Below are 13898 nucleotides of genomic sequence, written 5' to 3' on the forward strand. Positions count from 1 at the left end.
GACTTCTGGGGCAGTGTTCTCTCCCATTCCTCACCTTCCCAGGACTCTGCCCGTAGCCTCTCCTCTCCCTATTCTGCATGCCGGATGATCTTTTTCCTTCTTACGGCCCTAACTCCCATCTGTGCCTGTAGACTCCGGAATCTGTGTCTCTGCCCCAGATCCGTCCCTGGTTCTCTCGGCCTCTGTACCAAAGCGCCTAATGAACAGCGATGCCTGGATGTCCCCCAAGAATCTGAAACTCAATGATCCAAAAACAAGTCCTTCACCTTCTTCACCCCTTACAAAAGTGCTCCCCTTCCGCACTGCCCATCTTAGTTAATGACCCCTGCACTCGCCTAGTCACCCGAGCCAGGAACCTTCGCCTCCCCCGAGGCCCCTTCCCTTGCCTTACTCTCCCTCTCACATTTGTTTAACCACCAGGTCCAGTCCATTCTGCTTCTTCAATATTCCTGGAATCTATATTCTCTATAGAGAGGGTCTCACTACCTCTCACATGGATAACCTCATCGGTCTCTTATAAGCCTAACAGATTCTGGATTTCTCCCTCCAAAATACCCTTGAAATTGTATGGGAATACAAGTGGGTATTGTGCTGGCTTATGCTGGCTTGTGGGCCAGCTGGGAGCCTGCACTCTGTCCCCACTGTGCCCCAACTCTGTCACTGTCTCTGTTGTTGATGGTGATCAGAGCACACTATTCTAGGAAGGAGGCTGAACGTTGCCTAGTGCATGCCCTTTGGGGAGCCTACACCCTCTCCCTGTCACTCTTGCCACCCAGTGCTCCTCTGCCCTCTGCTTAAGGTGTGGGTTTGAGGGGGCCTATTCTTCCAGAAACATCCTTGCCTGTCCACGTAAATGCCGACTGTAGAAAGACTTCTTCAACTTTAGCCAAGATCTTTCTCCCTGCTGCTTCTTCCCACTGTTGTCCAGAGAGGGTCAAAATTAGCTTTCAGAGAGATAAAGCCCATGCCAGTAAGGACCAGGCTGGTTGAGTTGGGTTGCCAGAATAAATACAAGATGCTCAGTTACGTTTGAATTTCAGGTAAACAATGAATACTTTTTTAGTATAAATATGTCCCAAATATTCCATGGCATGTACTTATGCTAAAAGTTACTCATTGTTTTTCCAAAAGTCAAATTTACCTGGAGGTCATGTATTTTTATTTGCTAACTCTAGCAACCCCATGCCTGAAGGAGCTCCCAGTCCAGACTGAGCACAGGACCCACCTCCCTTTGACACAAGGTTGAGGATGGTCAAAGCTCTGAAGCCCAGACTGGGTCATCTGAGAGCTCAAAGGAGGGAGTAGTTCATTCTGGGTGTGTGTTTTGAGGAGTGAAAAAAGAGAAGTCTTGACCAAAGAAATGAAATGTAAGTTGCACCTTAGAATGGTTCCAGGCAGAGAAGGGGAGCAAATGAATGAGTTGTGAGTTTCTTGTGGGCAGAGGCCATTTCTTATCCAACTTGATATTTATAGACAATTGAAACAGACCTGACATTGACTAGATGTGCAGTGATGAAGCAAAGGAAAGGAAAAGAGGAAGGGAAAGGCTGTAGGAAGAAGAGCAGATCGTCCCAGAAGCCGGATGATCTTCACAGAGCTGGGATGTCCACTGTGGAGGCTTGCTGTGTGCCAGGGTGGGGTAGGTGCGGCTCTAGTCTGTGTGCTTAGGTCTCTGGGATGGAAAGGGGTCCTACTGATCATGCGCCTTGGTGGCCATGCCTCAGATGCTCAGAGGACAGCTGGAAGGCAGTTCTGAGTAAAAGAAGCAGATGTGGCCTGGTCTGGAAGGTGGCAGATAAGGATTCTAGTCTCAGCTCTGCCTCGAACATCATTCGGCCTGAGAATCTCAGAAGTGAGTGAGACCCTAGAAATTCTGCAGGCCATTACCTTTGTTTTACAGAAGGGGAAACCGAGGCCTCCAAACTGGATAGTGACCCCTGTACTCAGCTCATGACCTCAACACTTCATGTATTTATTCACTCAGCAGACATTTATTAAACAATTATTTTACTTCAGGCATTATTCTAGGAGAAACCGGAGTTCAGAGATAAATAAAACATATTCTTGGCCTGAAGGAGATCACAAAGTAATAGGAAAGCCAAAGAAGGGTCAGTGGGTCCAGCCAGTGCCACCCTGGCCAGGGCTGAGGGATGTGCGAACGGGTGCTCCAGGGTGGGGGCTGGAGGGGCCAGAGGGTGGTTGGTAGGGTCCAGGGGAAGGCAGTGCCTGATGGAAGGCATGAGGGGTGAATAAGGGAGAATTGACAAGGCTGTGGAAATGGATCATTGAGGCAGGGCCTGGGGCATGACTGGGGGAAATGGTAAGGGAGGAGACCTGACAAAGAGGAGGATCCAGGCCATGGGGTCTGAGCTGAGGTGGAAATATCAGGGGTTCTGCCCCTTTTAGCCTGGGCCACCACCTCTGGCTCTTAGGGATTCCTAGAGCCCAGAGTCTTCCCTCCAAGGCTGGGACCAGGAATCAGCATTCCTATATACTTGTTTCGCAGTTCATCTGCTTTGCTGCCACAGAGATCTACTTTTCTGAGCTTGGCCTCGGTTTCCCCATCAGGACAATGGGCCCTCTTCCTGGCTTGAGCTTTAGGAATAGCATTGACAGGGATCAGCAGAGTGACCCTGAAGCCTATGCTCTCCATCCCACCCCCATTTTCTCAGGGGTTAGAGTGGCAGGTGTCAGCCTGGCCATGGGCCCCCTGTTTCCCCTCCCCCGCTGTGTTCCCTATAATTTTATATTGAGACCTGTGGTCATGACGTGGGTTTTACTGCACTAACGACATGGCCTGCCCAGGTTTAATGACAAAATCCATACTCTGGCCCTGGGCCTGCTCCTCGTTTGCATAATTCCCAGAATACAGCTCCCTGAAGCTTTTGACCTGGGCCATTACAGTGGCCATAAAACGGGCCATAAAACCGCTGGGAATGGCCAAGAGGAGGGGGCTGTGGTCTTGCAGGGGTGGGAACGAAGTCCTCAACCCCCTACTCTTCCCAGGCCTGAGAGTAGGCATCCTGGCCCTTCTCTTCCACAGTTACCAGAATCTGAGAGTCCTTCTCAGGCTGGCCAGGCCTCTGGAATCCCTAGTGCGGTTGCCCATCTAATGTAGGAATCCCTTCTCCAACGCCAATGCCAGCATCACAGGTAAGCACACCGAGCCCTCCAGAGGCTGGCTGTCGGAAAGCATCCTCTCCTCCTTGAGCAGCCCTCATTCCTGCCCCTGTCCCCCCTCCCCCCCAGCCGGCCAGGCCCTTTGCCACAGGTGGGTCTAGGTCATGCGGGCCTAAGTTGACTTGTCCCTCTTCAGGAGGCCTAGCTCCACGGGGAGGTCAGGAGGCAGGCTGAGCAGCCTCGTGGGGAGACGTGGGAAGCATGAGGGACTGGGGACAGGGACCCGGACGGGCTGTCAGTGCTAAAGATGATGAATGGGGGAGGTGAGGCGGGAGGCCCAGTGTTATCGGCGGCGGATGGCGGTGCGGGCGCTCGCCGCTCCTGTTAATCCCCGGGCGCTGCCTCAGCCCTTGCACTGATAACGAGGAAATGGGACTGACAACAATTTTTAGCTGAGAGATTCTTCACCAAAATGCCAGGCGGCCCGAGGTCTGACAGCGCCTGATTGAGTGTGTGAGTGTGTGGGGGGAACGCCCGCGGCCCCCTCCCCTCCCACGCAAAGATGGATCGCTCATTCCGCCTCCCGTCCACATTCATTACCGCGCCTCCCTCCCGCCAGCGCCGCCACCTCCGCTGCTCCGCCCGCCGCAGGTGTCCCCCAAGCAGGAGGACAGCAGGGAGCAGAGGGGCCCGACCGTCCCCAGCCTTCCGCAGCGCACCTCAAGCTCAGAGAGCCAGAGGCGATGACAGGTGTGTGACCCGTCGCCTCGAGCTCTAGCTGGGTGACCTCCGCGAGGTCCCCCTCGCCTTCTGAGCTGCTTAGAATACCTCCCCACCCAAGACGGCCAGGCTCCGCCAGGGAGTGACCGGGCGCAGGCTGTGAGGACGGGGAGGCACGCTGAGGAGAGCCGAGCGCTCAGGCCGAGCAGCCCTTTCCTCGCCCGGCCGGGCTCCAGCTGTCCCGCCCTCAGGCACCGGGGCCCCAGATCGGCCCTCTGCTGCCCCCCTCTGTCGGGAAGTGCTGACCGTGGGGAGCAGGCCACTCCAGGGCCCGCGCGAGCGGCTCCTTCTCCGCCATCTTCCATAGTGAAGCCTGGCGCAGAACTGGACACGGAGGGGTGGGGGCTCATTCAGAGGGAAAGCCCTCCCTTCCTAGATCACTAACCCACATCCGACCCGGCCATGCCCCGCCGAGCCACTGCTTCTCTGGCTTGGCCTGTTGGGTTGTGTCCTACTTCTGATGCCCGTGGCTTCCATTCTTGCCTCTCTGCTCAAGCAGCAGGTCCCATCTTGGTGATCTTTTCTCTGTAGACCACAAAAGGCAGGGCTTGACTGCCCGGTGTCTGATTTCAGAAGGGGAAGGGTTAAAATGAGGGTGAGGGTACCACTAGTGACAAATGGCAATGGAACCTGGGCCTTTTAAGAGAATATATGTGTGTGTATACAGGTGTGTGTTGTGTATACGCGTCTGTGTCCCACCCTTCCCTTCACCGAACCCCCAATAGAAGGGCTTCCATTTCCTGGTGAACAAGACACAGAGGAGCCTTCAAGCAGAATTCAACAGAGCTGTCCCTTACTAGCTGTGAGACCCTGGGCAAATCACTTAACACTGCTGAGCTTGAGTTTTTCCTTGTGCGAAACAGGTATAATAATACCTAACTCCCAGGACTTCTGTGAGGATTCGATTAAACCAGGGCTCTGGGCAAAGTGATGAGTCATTATCATCTCTGGTAGGTTGCTAGCAGTTTGTTGTTTGTGCCTGTGTCTGTGCCCTTCCTGACACCAGCCTGGCCTTGCCCTGTATCCGGGCTTCTTCCCTGCTATAGTCAAGATTGTGCACCATTCTGTAGGTACCCTGGCCCTGGCCCTTCTGGCCTCCACGGAGGTCCTTCTTCCTATCCATCCATACCCATATATCTTATTGATTGGTTTGTAGGCCAGTATATCCATCTGTCCGTCCATCTAACCATTTATCCATCATCTGCATATTACTAATAATAACTGTTTATTGAGCGCTGTCGTACATTAGGCTGTAGGCTTAATGTTGCACATATTTTATCGCGTTTCGTCTTTACAACAGTCCTGTGATGTAGATATTATTATTGCAATCACCCTGACGAGGAAAATGGGGTTCGGAACAATGAAGTGACAGAGCTAGAAGGTTCAGAGCAGGATTTAAATTCAGGTCTGTCTGACGCCAAAGCTAGCGCTCTTAACCACCGCATAGTGCCCAGCTACTTACCTAGCCATCCACTCACCCAGGCAATAATTCAATAGTATTCGACCCAGGTCAGCTGGATACTGACAATGGGCCCGATGCCGTGCAGTAATGAACAAGACAGGTACACTCTCTGCCCTCAAGGACCTTAGGAACGGACTGCAGAGAGGGGCATTAAACCAATGTCCCCAGAGTGGTGTTAGAGAAAGGGAAGTACATGGAACTGTGGGACTATATCAGCTGGCCTGGGGTGAAGGGAAGGACATTCAGGCAAAGGTGTGAAGGATGACTGGGAACCAGTCAGGCAATGATTGTGGGAAGTAGCGTTCTAGGCACAAAACAGCGTGTTCGAAGGCACAGAAGGGGAGGAGGACCAACTGAAGAACTGCAAAGTGTCCAGTGTGGCTGCAGTGCGGGGCTCCAGAGGGAGTGAGGGGCAGAGTGCTGACATATAATGAGAGAGGCCAGATCCTGGAGGACTTTTTAGTTACGTTAATGATTTTGTTTTTGATTTTTTTAATATACAGGAGAGTTTTAAGCAGGAGAGAGACGTATCAGACTTGCACTTAAAAAAGATCATTCTTACTGCAGAGAATGGTCTGAGGGGGTGAAGGAGAGAGTACAAGAAGGCTGTTCAGAAGGTGATCTCACTAACTCAGGTGAGACATGTTGGTGCCTTGCTGGAGGGCGATGGTGAGGATGGTGAGGATGGTGAGGATGGTGAGGATGGAGGTGAGGATGGAGGTGAGGATGGAGGTGAGGATGGAGGTGAACAGAAGGGGACGGGTCGGACGTGGGGGTGAAAGGACGGAAAGGAGCCACGGGTGACTCCAAGGTTTCTGGCTTGAGCAAGAGGGGGAGGAGCAGCAGGCTTGGTGAGGAGGAAAATGAGTTCAATTTTGGATGTAGTGCTTAGTTTGAGGAACTGTTAGGACGTCCATGTGCAAATGCTTTCTAGGCACTCTGTGGGAGCCAGAGCCAGAAGGAGAGTGCAGACATTGACACAAAGGTGAGCGCTGAAGTTCCCCAGGGCATTCGCTGTGCCTGGCACAATGTCTGGCATATGGCGGTAAGTAAATACTCATGGAATGAAGAAACCAGTTACCGAAGCTGAAAGTCGATGAGTTCAGCTAGGGAGCAAGTACGCAGTAAGAGGCTGGAACAGAACCCTGACTGACTCCAACAGGTGGAGGAAGTTTAAGTCATCAAGGACTAAGAACAGTCAAGAGAAGGATGAAAACAAGTGTGATGTTATTAAAGCCAAGAAGGAAAGAGTTTCAAGGTGGGGGGGTGTCACTGATAGGGTCACATGCTGCTGAGAGGTCAAGAACATAAGGCATGAAAAGTGTCCCTTCCACCCATTGTATCCACAATACAACCATCTACCCCCACTTCATCCATCCGTCACCATCCAGACCACCTAATTATTCATCCTGCGCCCTCTCGCTCTTCCCCTTTTTCCTTCTCTTCCCTCCAGAAAACCATGATTGGCGCCTCTGCTGAGTGTGGGACAGGAAGAGTTAACATGCTGACAGATGGCATTTTTTACCTTCAGTCAATATGAACAAGGCCCCAAGACTATGATTCCAAACATCTGGATTTCATCAATATGTGATCTGTCATCGTATATTGGCATTCCCCAGTCCCTGCGCCAGAGCAATGCGGCTGGTTTTATTAATACGTCAAATACATTATCCGTGTAATACACTTGTCTGGCTGGGGCCTCCCGCTGGGGCGGGGCGGCGGATTTGAATGTATGATGAATCAGTTTGCATTACATGTTCGTAAGTCATCATTTGTCAGGATTAATAGGCATCCCTGGTCGAGGAGGTGGGGGTGGGGCAGCCAGAGGAGAGATGTGCATTTAGCGATGGCCCATATTTATCTGCCAGTACCAGCGGATGCCTTGAAAACAACCTTGTACCCTCCTGCCCAGACCCCAGGGCAGTGGCTGGTGCTCAGGGGGAGGGTGACATTTTTAGCAGTTCCCGAGTCACTTGGAACCAAATAGGCCTCTCTGTCTCTGCTTTGGGCTTGCCAACCAACCAAAAACGATATGGGAATGGCCATTGGCACAAGCTGGCTAACTCTTACTCTCACCCTGAAGGACTCAGAAGTCCTTCTTCCAGGGAGCCTTCCCTGACTCCCCCCAGACCATACTAGGTGTCTTCTCTGTGTTCCCATAGCCTCTTGTGCCAGCTCCAGTGACACAGTGTTACAATTGTCTATTCTATGTCTGTCACCCCCTTTAGACTGGAAATTTCTTGACGGCAAGGATTAACTCGTTTACTGCTAGGGCTCCACCATCGAGCAGAGGACATAGCCCCAAGTAAGAGAATAGTAATAGTGATAATAGAAACCAATGATATTCTTTGAATGAGTGAATGAATACCCGACGGTTGACCTTGCTCGACTCTCCAAAGGATGCAGACGTTAGCTGGGAGACATCGTGGGAGTTTTCTCTGACTTCTCGCCCCCACCCTGACCCTTATCTAGGGTCTGGTCTGGTCATGTATCCTGCTACGTAGGCCTTTTCCTTCCTTTGCTCCTCTTCCTTCCAAGAGGCGGAGCAGACCCTCTCACACAGCACCAGTTCCTCACATGTGGCATTTATACACAGATACAACACACAGGGTGACACATTTATGCCCGCATGCCATCTTCCCTTCTCCCACCTCTGCCTGCAAAAGCTCCGATTGGCACTGCCTATGCCACATGGCCTCCTCCCAGCTCCGGGTCCTTATGAAACAAGAGCCTGGCTGGTGCCCTGACCCCTACGGTGATGGATGCTATTTACCGTCGCAAGCAGTAGAGGGGGCCTGGATTGAGTCGCACACGTCTCCTGGGTGGCCAATGGCAAACTTATGCAGGACATCCAGGTGGAGGTCAGCCTGTGGACAGGTGTGGGCTCAGACTTGGGCTCGAACTGGAGCCAAGGGCTCTGGGCCAACACATGATCAAGTTCACCGAGTCTGGGGCCTGGAACCCCAACTGTTGGCCCCATCAGCCTTTGCTCCACCGAGTGCAGCAGCCAACCTATTTAGAGACTGGTGGGACTTCCGGGGTCTCAGCTATTTCATACCCCCGACCTTGGCTGTCCCCAACACAACTGCAGCCTCTCTCCTCTTCTGGAGCTACAATTCTGTTCCTCCTCCTCCCTTAGCTAATAACTTCCAGACGGCGCCCTGGGCTGGGCCGGCCAGGGGCGGGTGGGGCAGATGGAGCCTCTCGGGGTTCCCTGGGATTAGCCCTTACTGACTGCAGAAAAGGGCTCAATTCAGGAAAATCTCCTCTCAAGGTGTGTGCATGTGGGGGTCACTGGCACGCCCCGGTAGGTGCTCACACACGTCTGATAAACACACCAGAGCACCTCTGCCTATATGTGAGTGTAGACGGAGGGTACCTGTATACTCTCCCCCAGGGTCTTCCCTGCCACGGAGCCAAAATGCTAGGACTGTACTGTTTCAAGTCAAGTCAATCCAAGTGTGCTTTACCCCCTGCTGGCTCTGACGCTGGGCTTATAAAAATGAAGTGGGAGCCTCTGCAGCTGTGGGCAATAAATCCTGAACCGCCAAGGAGGGCACGTTACCTGCTTTCTGGGCTGATGGGTGGGACTAGGGGCACTGAATACAAGTGCCCGCGGGGCTGGGTGGGCAGCGGGCCAGCTCCTCGGCCTCAGGCACTGCCTGCTAGCCCAGCCCAGGCCAGCTGTCTCCCGCAGACCTGCAGGGTCAGGAGACCCACAGCCCTAGGCGCTGGGCAAGGACCAAGAGAGCAGCAGAGGGAAGTAGAGGAGGAGGGGGCTGGGGTGGGGAGAGTGAGCAAGACAGGCACGTGCTGCGAAGGCTGAGGGGAGCCCTCGCATCTGGAGATCAATTAGCATCAATTACTGACTTCATTTAATTGTCGTCCAAGATGAATTTGTCATTTTTAGCTGGGAATTAATGGGAGACCTTCACCTCTCCCTGGCAGCAGCCGCGGAGCCAACAGCGGTCACCTCAGTCTCCTAGGAGCCCTGAATCCTGCGTGGGGCCCAGGCCAGGCTGGGGCAGGCGGCTAGCAGGGCTTCTGGTCCCCCGGCAAGCTCTCGCCTGCCCCAGGCCCAACCAGCCTGGCCCACTAGCCCAGGGCCAAGGTGGGGGCCGCGGGTCCCGCAGAGCAGTCCTTTGCAGCCTCTGGCTTCAGCCAGAAATTAATTTGCTGGGCTGAGCATGTTTACCTTTTCCCAGCAAAGGCGAGACAGTAAACAGCGGACCGGCGGCTGAAATTGAATTGATAACTGCATCAACGTGCCAGATAACGCCTAAAATAATACGCCGATAAGGAAATTCGATTTGATTTGCTGCTGCGCATCAGATTGGCCCCATCTGTAGCTGCCTGTAATCATTTTCAATTGCGTTGGGAAACCTTATTTGTCCTTAAATATTTCTGTCATTTTTCATTGCCGGCGACAGATCCTTGGGCAGGTGGCAGGGGTGCACTGCCTCTGTGGGCGCGGGGCAGCGGCCCGAGGAGGAGGGGTGGTGAGGACTCTCAGGAAAGGAGGCAGGGAGCAGGCAGCCGGGCGGTGACAGCTGTTCCTCCAATCAATCACGCTGTCGACAGGGAGGGACGACTGGCTGGCAGAAATTGAGTTTGCCTCACAGGGGACGATTGAGCAAATTAATAGCCCATTAGCCAAGCAGTGACCTGAGAAATGAAGGTGCAGGGGTTCCTGCTCACTCAGGCCGGCTGGGGTGGGGCAGGGCAGGGGGGGGTCTGGGGAGGAGGTGGGGGAACACGGGGAACACACGCATGTGAGGTGGGGTGGGGAGCTGTTGGTGTAGGAGGAGAGATGTCAAGTTGGGGGAGGTGGGCTGGAGAGGCGGACAGCCCTAGGAGAGATGCTGGGGAAGGCGGGGCGGGGTGGCTCCACTGATGACTCTTTACCATCTTCCCATCATGCCCTCCGGGACTGAGTTCCGTGCCAGTAAACTCTCCTTCCTTGGTCCCTAGATACTTCCTTTACTTCCTCTCATCACTTTCCCAGAAACCGGCACCTGCCCTGGAGACACCACTCCCTGGAGTCCTCACCACTGCCAGCTCTTTATTCTCCCAACTCTGGGTTCCTTGGGTCGGGCCGGGGTGGGGTCAGTGTCTTCCTTGTGCTCACCGCCACTTGCAGCCCACCGTTTCTTCACTCTATGGGCTCTGAGGTCAAGTCCTCCCCCTGCCCCTGCATCCCTCATCACTGGTGTCCCCCATTCTCCATAGTCCTCCAGGACTCTGACCCCCATCACTGACCTCCTCAGTGGCTGTTCTTTTTCCCTGGACTCACTTCCTCCTGGAGGACCTGGTCACCAGCCTGAATGGTTGTGATAGAACTCCCTCTCCCCCTGACCCTCCTACGCCTTGCACCCATCATACTTCTTCTATCCTCCCATCTCCTGGGACACCACTGACTCATGGATTCTAGCCCGAGTCCTAGGGCCCATCGCTGCAACACCCTCTTGCTTCTTCTGCCTCCTCCACCATCCAACTATTCTCCTTTTTGTCTCAGACACACAGGCGGCTAAACGCAGCTGGGGAAAATCACAAAACCACGCAGATATGTGCCAGTAAAAATTCACAGTTTCCAATCTCAGCACTACTAAGCAATCCCTTAACATGCCCTTGATCAGCTCTGTCTCCCTTTTCCCAAAGAGACAGTCCAATAATATTTTACTCTCTGGAGTCCCCCACCCCATCTTCTGTCCCCCTCTCTCTTACTAGGTGGCCTTGCTTCCCATTTCGCTCAGAAATCTGAAGTCCGGGGTGCCTGGGTGGCTCAGTCATTAAGCGTCTGCCTTCAGCTCAGGGCGTGATCCCGGCGTTGTGGGATTGAGCCCCACATCAGGCTCTTCTGCTATGAGCCTGCTTCTTCCTCTCCCACTCCCCCTGCTTGTGTTCCCTCTCTCACTGGCTGTCTCTATCTCTGTCGAATAAATAAATAAAATCTTTTTAAAAAATTAAAAAAAAGAAATCTGAAGTCCTTAGGTATGAATTTCTTCAGCTTCCAGATCCACACTTGCCTCCTATCTTCTTCCAGTTTCAGTGGAAGAGGTATTCATCTTCCTGTTCTCACTATAATCCCTTCTCCTGAGTTTAGAATCCCATTCCTGCCTATGTTCATGGGGAAAGCTCCCCTCTCTCCTGTGCCTCCCTCCATCAGCATCTACGAGCTTGGAGTCGCTCCCACTGCAACAATGTCAACAACTCATCTCTCCCTTCTGGATGGCACCTTGTAGCTAACACCCTCCCCTTCTCCTTCCCGGTTCACCTAAGATGCTCCAAAGAGTTGTGCTTGCTGTCCATCCTCCTTTGTCTCCTAGCACTTCTTAACTCACTGCGGTCTGCATCCCCACCACCCACTGTCAATCAGGCTGCTCTCAATCAGATCCTCGATGGTCCTCGTTCCCCAGATGTGATGGCTACTCCAGTGATATTCATTTATTCGTTAATTCACTAAATATTTATTGAGGGTCTTCCGTGTGCTAGGCACTGCATCCAGGTCTAAGGATACAATAAAGTCTATGTCCTTATGGAGCTTACAAAGTAGGAGGAAACAGATACAATAAAATTATACAAACAACTGTAAAATTGCAGTCGTGCCAAAGAGAGGTGAATGGTGCTAGGGGAACCTATAAATGCAGACTTGCCCTGCTCAGAGGAATCCAGAAAGGCCTCCCTGAGGACGAGACACAGGCTGAGAGGTGATGGATAAGTACGAGTTGAAAAGATGAGGAGGAAGGAAAGGGATAGCATCGATCAAATACTTCCTCCCTCCACACCGAGCACTTTACCATTCCATCACTGGGGAAATGGGCGTGGAGAAGCTCTGTAACCTGTCGTGGTTACCCTGTAAGCCATGCTGCTGGGCTCTCAACCCCGGCCGGGCGATGCCAGGACCCACACTCCTGCCCCCTCCACTCCGCTCCCTCGGACACTGGCTAGTACCTTGTCTCCATCTCCTCCTCTCTCTGCACGCTGGCTTCCTCAGTCCCTACCTGCAGTCCTGGCCCCTGCCTGTCACCGTGCACCTGATCCCCTACTCGGATGTTCCGCAGGCTCTTCAAGCACAGTGTGCCTGGAATGAGACTTGTCTTTCTCTACCCCTGCCGTCCTCCTGCTCTTCCTATTTCCATGCCTGGCACCACCCCCTGCACCTCCCTGCTTCAGCGGTCTGGACTCGGACTCTTTACTCTGGCCCCTACATCCAGTAAGTTTACATCTTAGCTGAATTTACCTGCCAAGGACCCCCAGCACCGTCTTTTCTCTGTTGCTTTAGTTCAGGCATCATCTCCAGTCTTTCCTGTCAAGTCTCCTAACGCATCTCTGCCCCCTCTAATCCATTTCTATCTCTACAGCCAGCAGGATCTTCCTAAAACACATGTCGGATCCTATCGTTCAGCCACTTAAGACCCTTCCTCGGTTCCCAAAGCCCATGGCATAAATTCCGAGCTCCTTATCATGCAAGCCCCTCTCCAGTCTCATACCCCCTCCAGCAAGGCTGTGGGCTATGGCTGGGTAAGGCCCGGCTCTTCCGTCTTGTTCTCACTGCCAACAGTGCCCACTCATGACATCCACCTCCCCATGGGCAACCTGTAACCCCTATTTGTTCTTTAAGACCAGACCCAGACGATACTTCCTCTTTGAAGCCTTCGCTGATATTAATTGCCTTCTCTTTCTCATGCTATTTCTTATATGTCTTTACCTCTATTACTGCACACATCCTACCTATAATATTGCAATGGTGTGTTTGTCCATCTGTCTCGCCTGGTAGACTCTGAGCTCCCTGAGGTCAGGGAGGTTCTCCGATTCACCTGGGACACTCAAGACTCGACACAGGGTCTGGTACAGAGCGGGTGGTAGCGGCTGCTGAATGATTCAGTGGCCGAATGAGTGGGAGGAGAACTTGAAGGGACTGCAGGGGAATGTCTGAAAAGAGAGTGAAAGATGGGGTGGGTGGGGGCTGGAGGTGTGGGGGTGAGAGGGGTAGGAAGAGGGGAAGGCAGGCAAAGCCAGGTCATGCTATCAATTTCTTTTGTTTAAATAAAGCCCTGTTGCGTGGTCGGTGACAGGCAGAAGCCCCAGTGACTTCAAAAGGGAGAAGCCCTCGAAAGACAGAAGCTCCAGCTTTCCTAGAAACATGCCAGTGTCCGCAGAGCTGGTGGGAAGAAGGTGGGCCGTGGTCACGTGAACACACTCCTAGAAACACAGACAGACCCACCAGGACAGACGGAGACCCACGTGCTCAGAGAGGGTCTCCAGTAGCCTCCCCTCTGCGGGCCTCTATGCTAGCCCACCACCCCACCCGGAACCCCTGGGCGGCTCTCTCTCTCAGCAATTTCCCTACCCAAGAAAGCTCTAAGGGTTTCAATTACCGGCGCATGGGATTTAGTGCCCTGGGCTTCTCTGACTGGAGGAGATTTATTTGAAGGTTTAGTGTCGTGGAGAATTCACGTCTTCACTCCCAGGAGCCCAGCTTCCGTCCTGAGCCCCTAAATCAGGAACCAAGATGGGCTATTGTCACTTACCGCAT

General features: G+C 53.1%; 1 protein-coding gene across 1 annotated transcript in view; it reads right to left on the reverse strand.

The window, feature by feature from the left end:
* RNF220 (ring finger protein 220) overlaps positions 1 to 13898 on the reverse strand; it is a 219558-nt gene that overhangs the window by 35626 nt on the left and 170034 nt on the right. The gene's annotated exons all lie outside the window — the stretch shown is intronic.

The sequence above is a fragment of the Ursus arctos genome, unplaced genomic scaffold (genome assembly GCF_023065955.2).
Source record: "Ursus arctos isolate Adak ecotype North America unplaced genomic scaffold, UrsArc2.0 scaffold_12, whole genome shotgun sequence".
NCBI lineage: Eukaryota > Metazoa > Chordata > Mammalia > Carnivora > Ursidae > Ursus > Ursus arctos.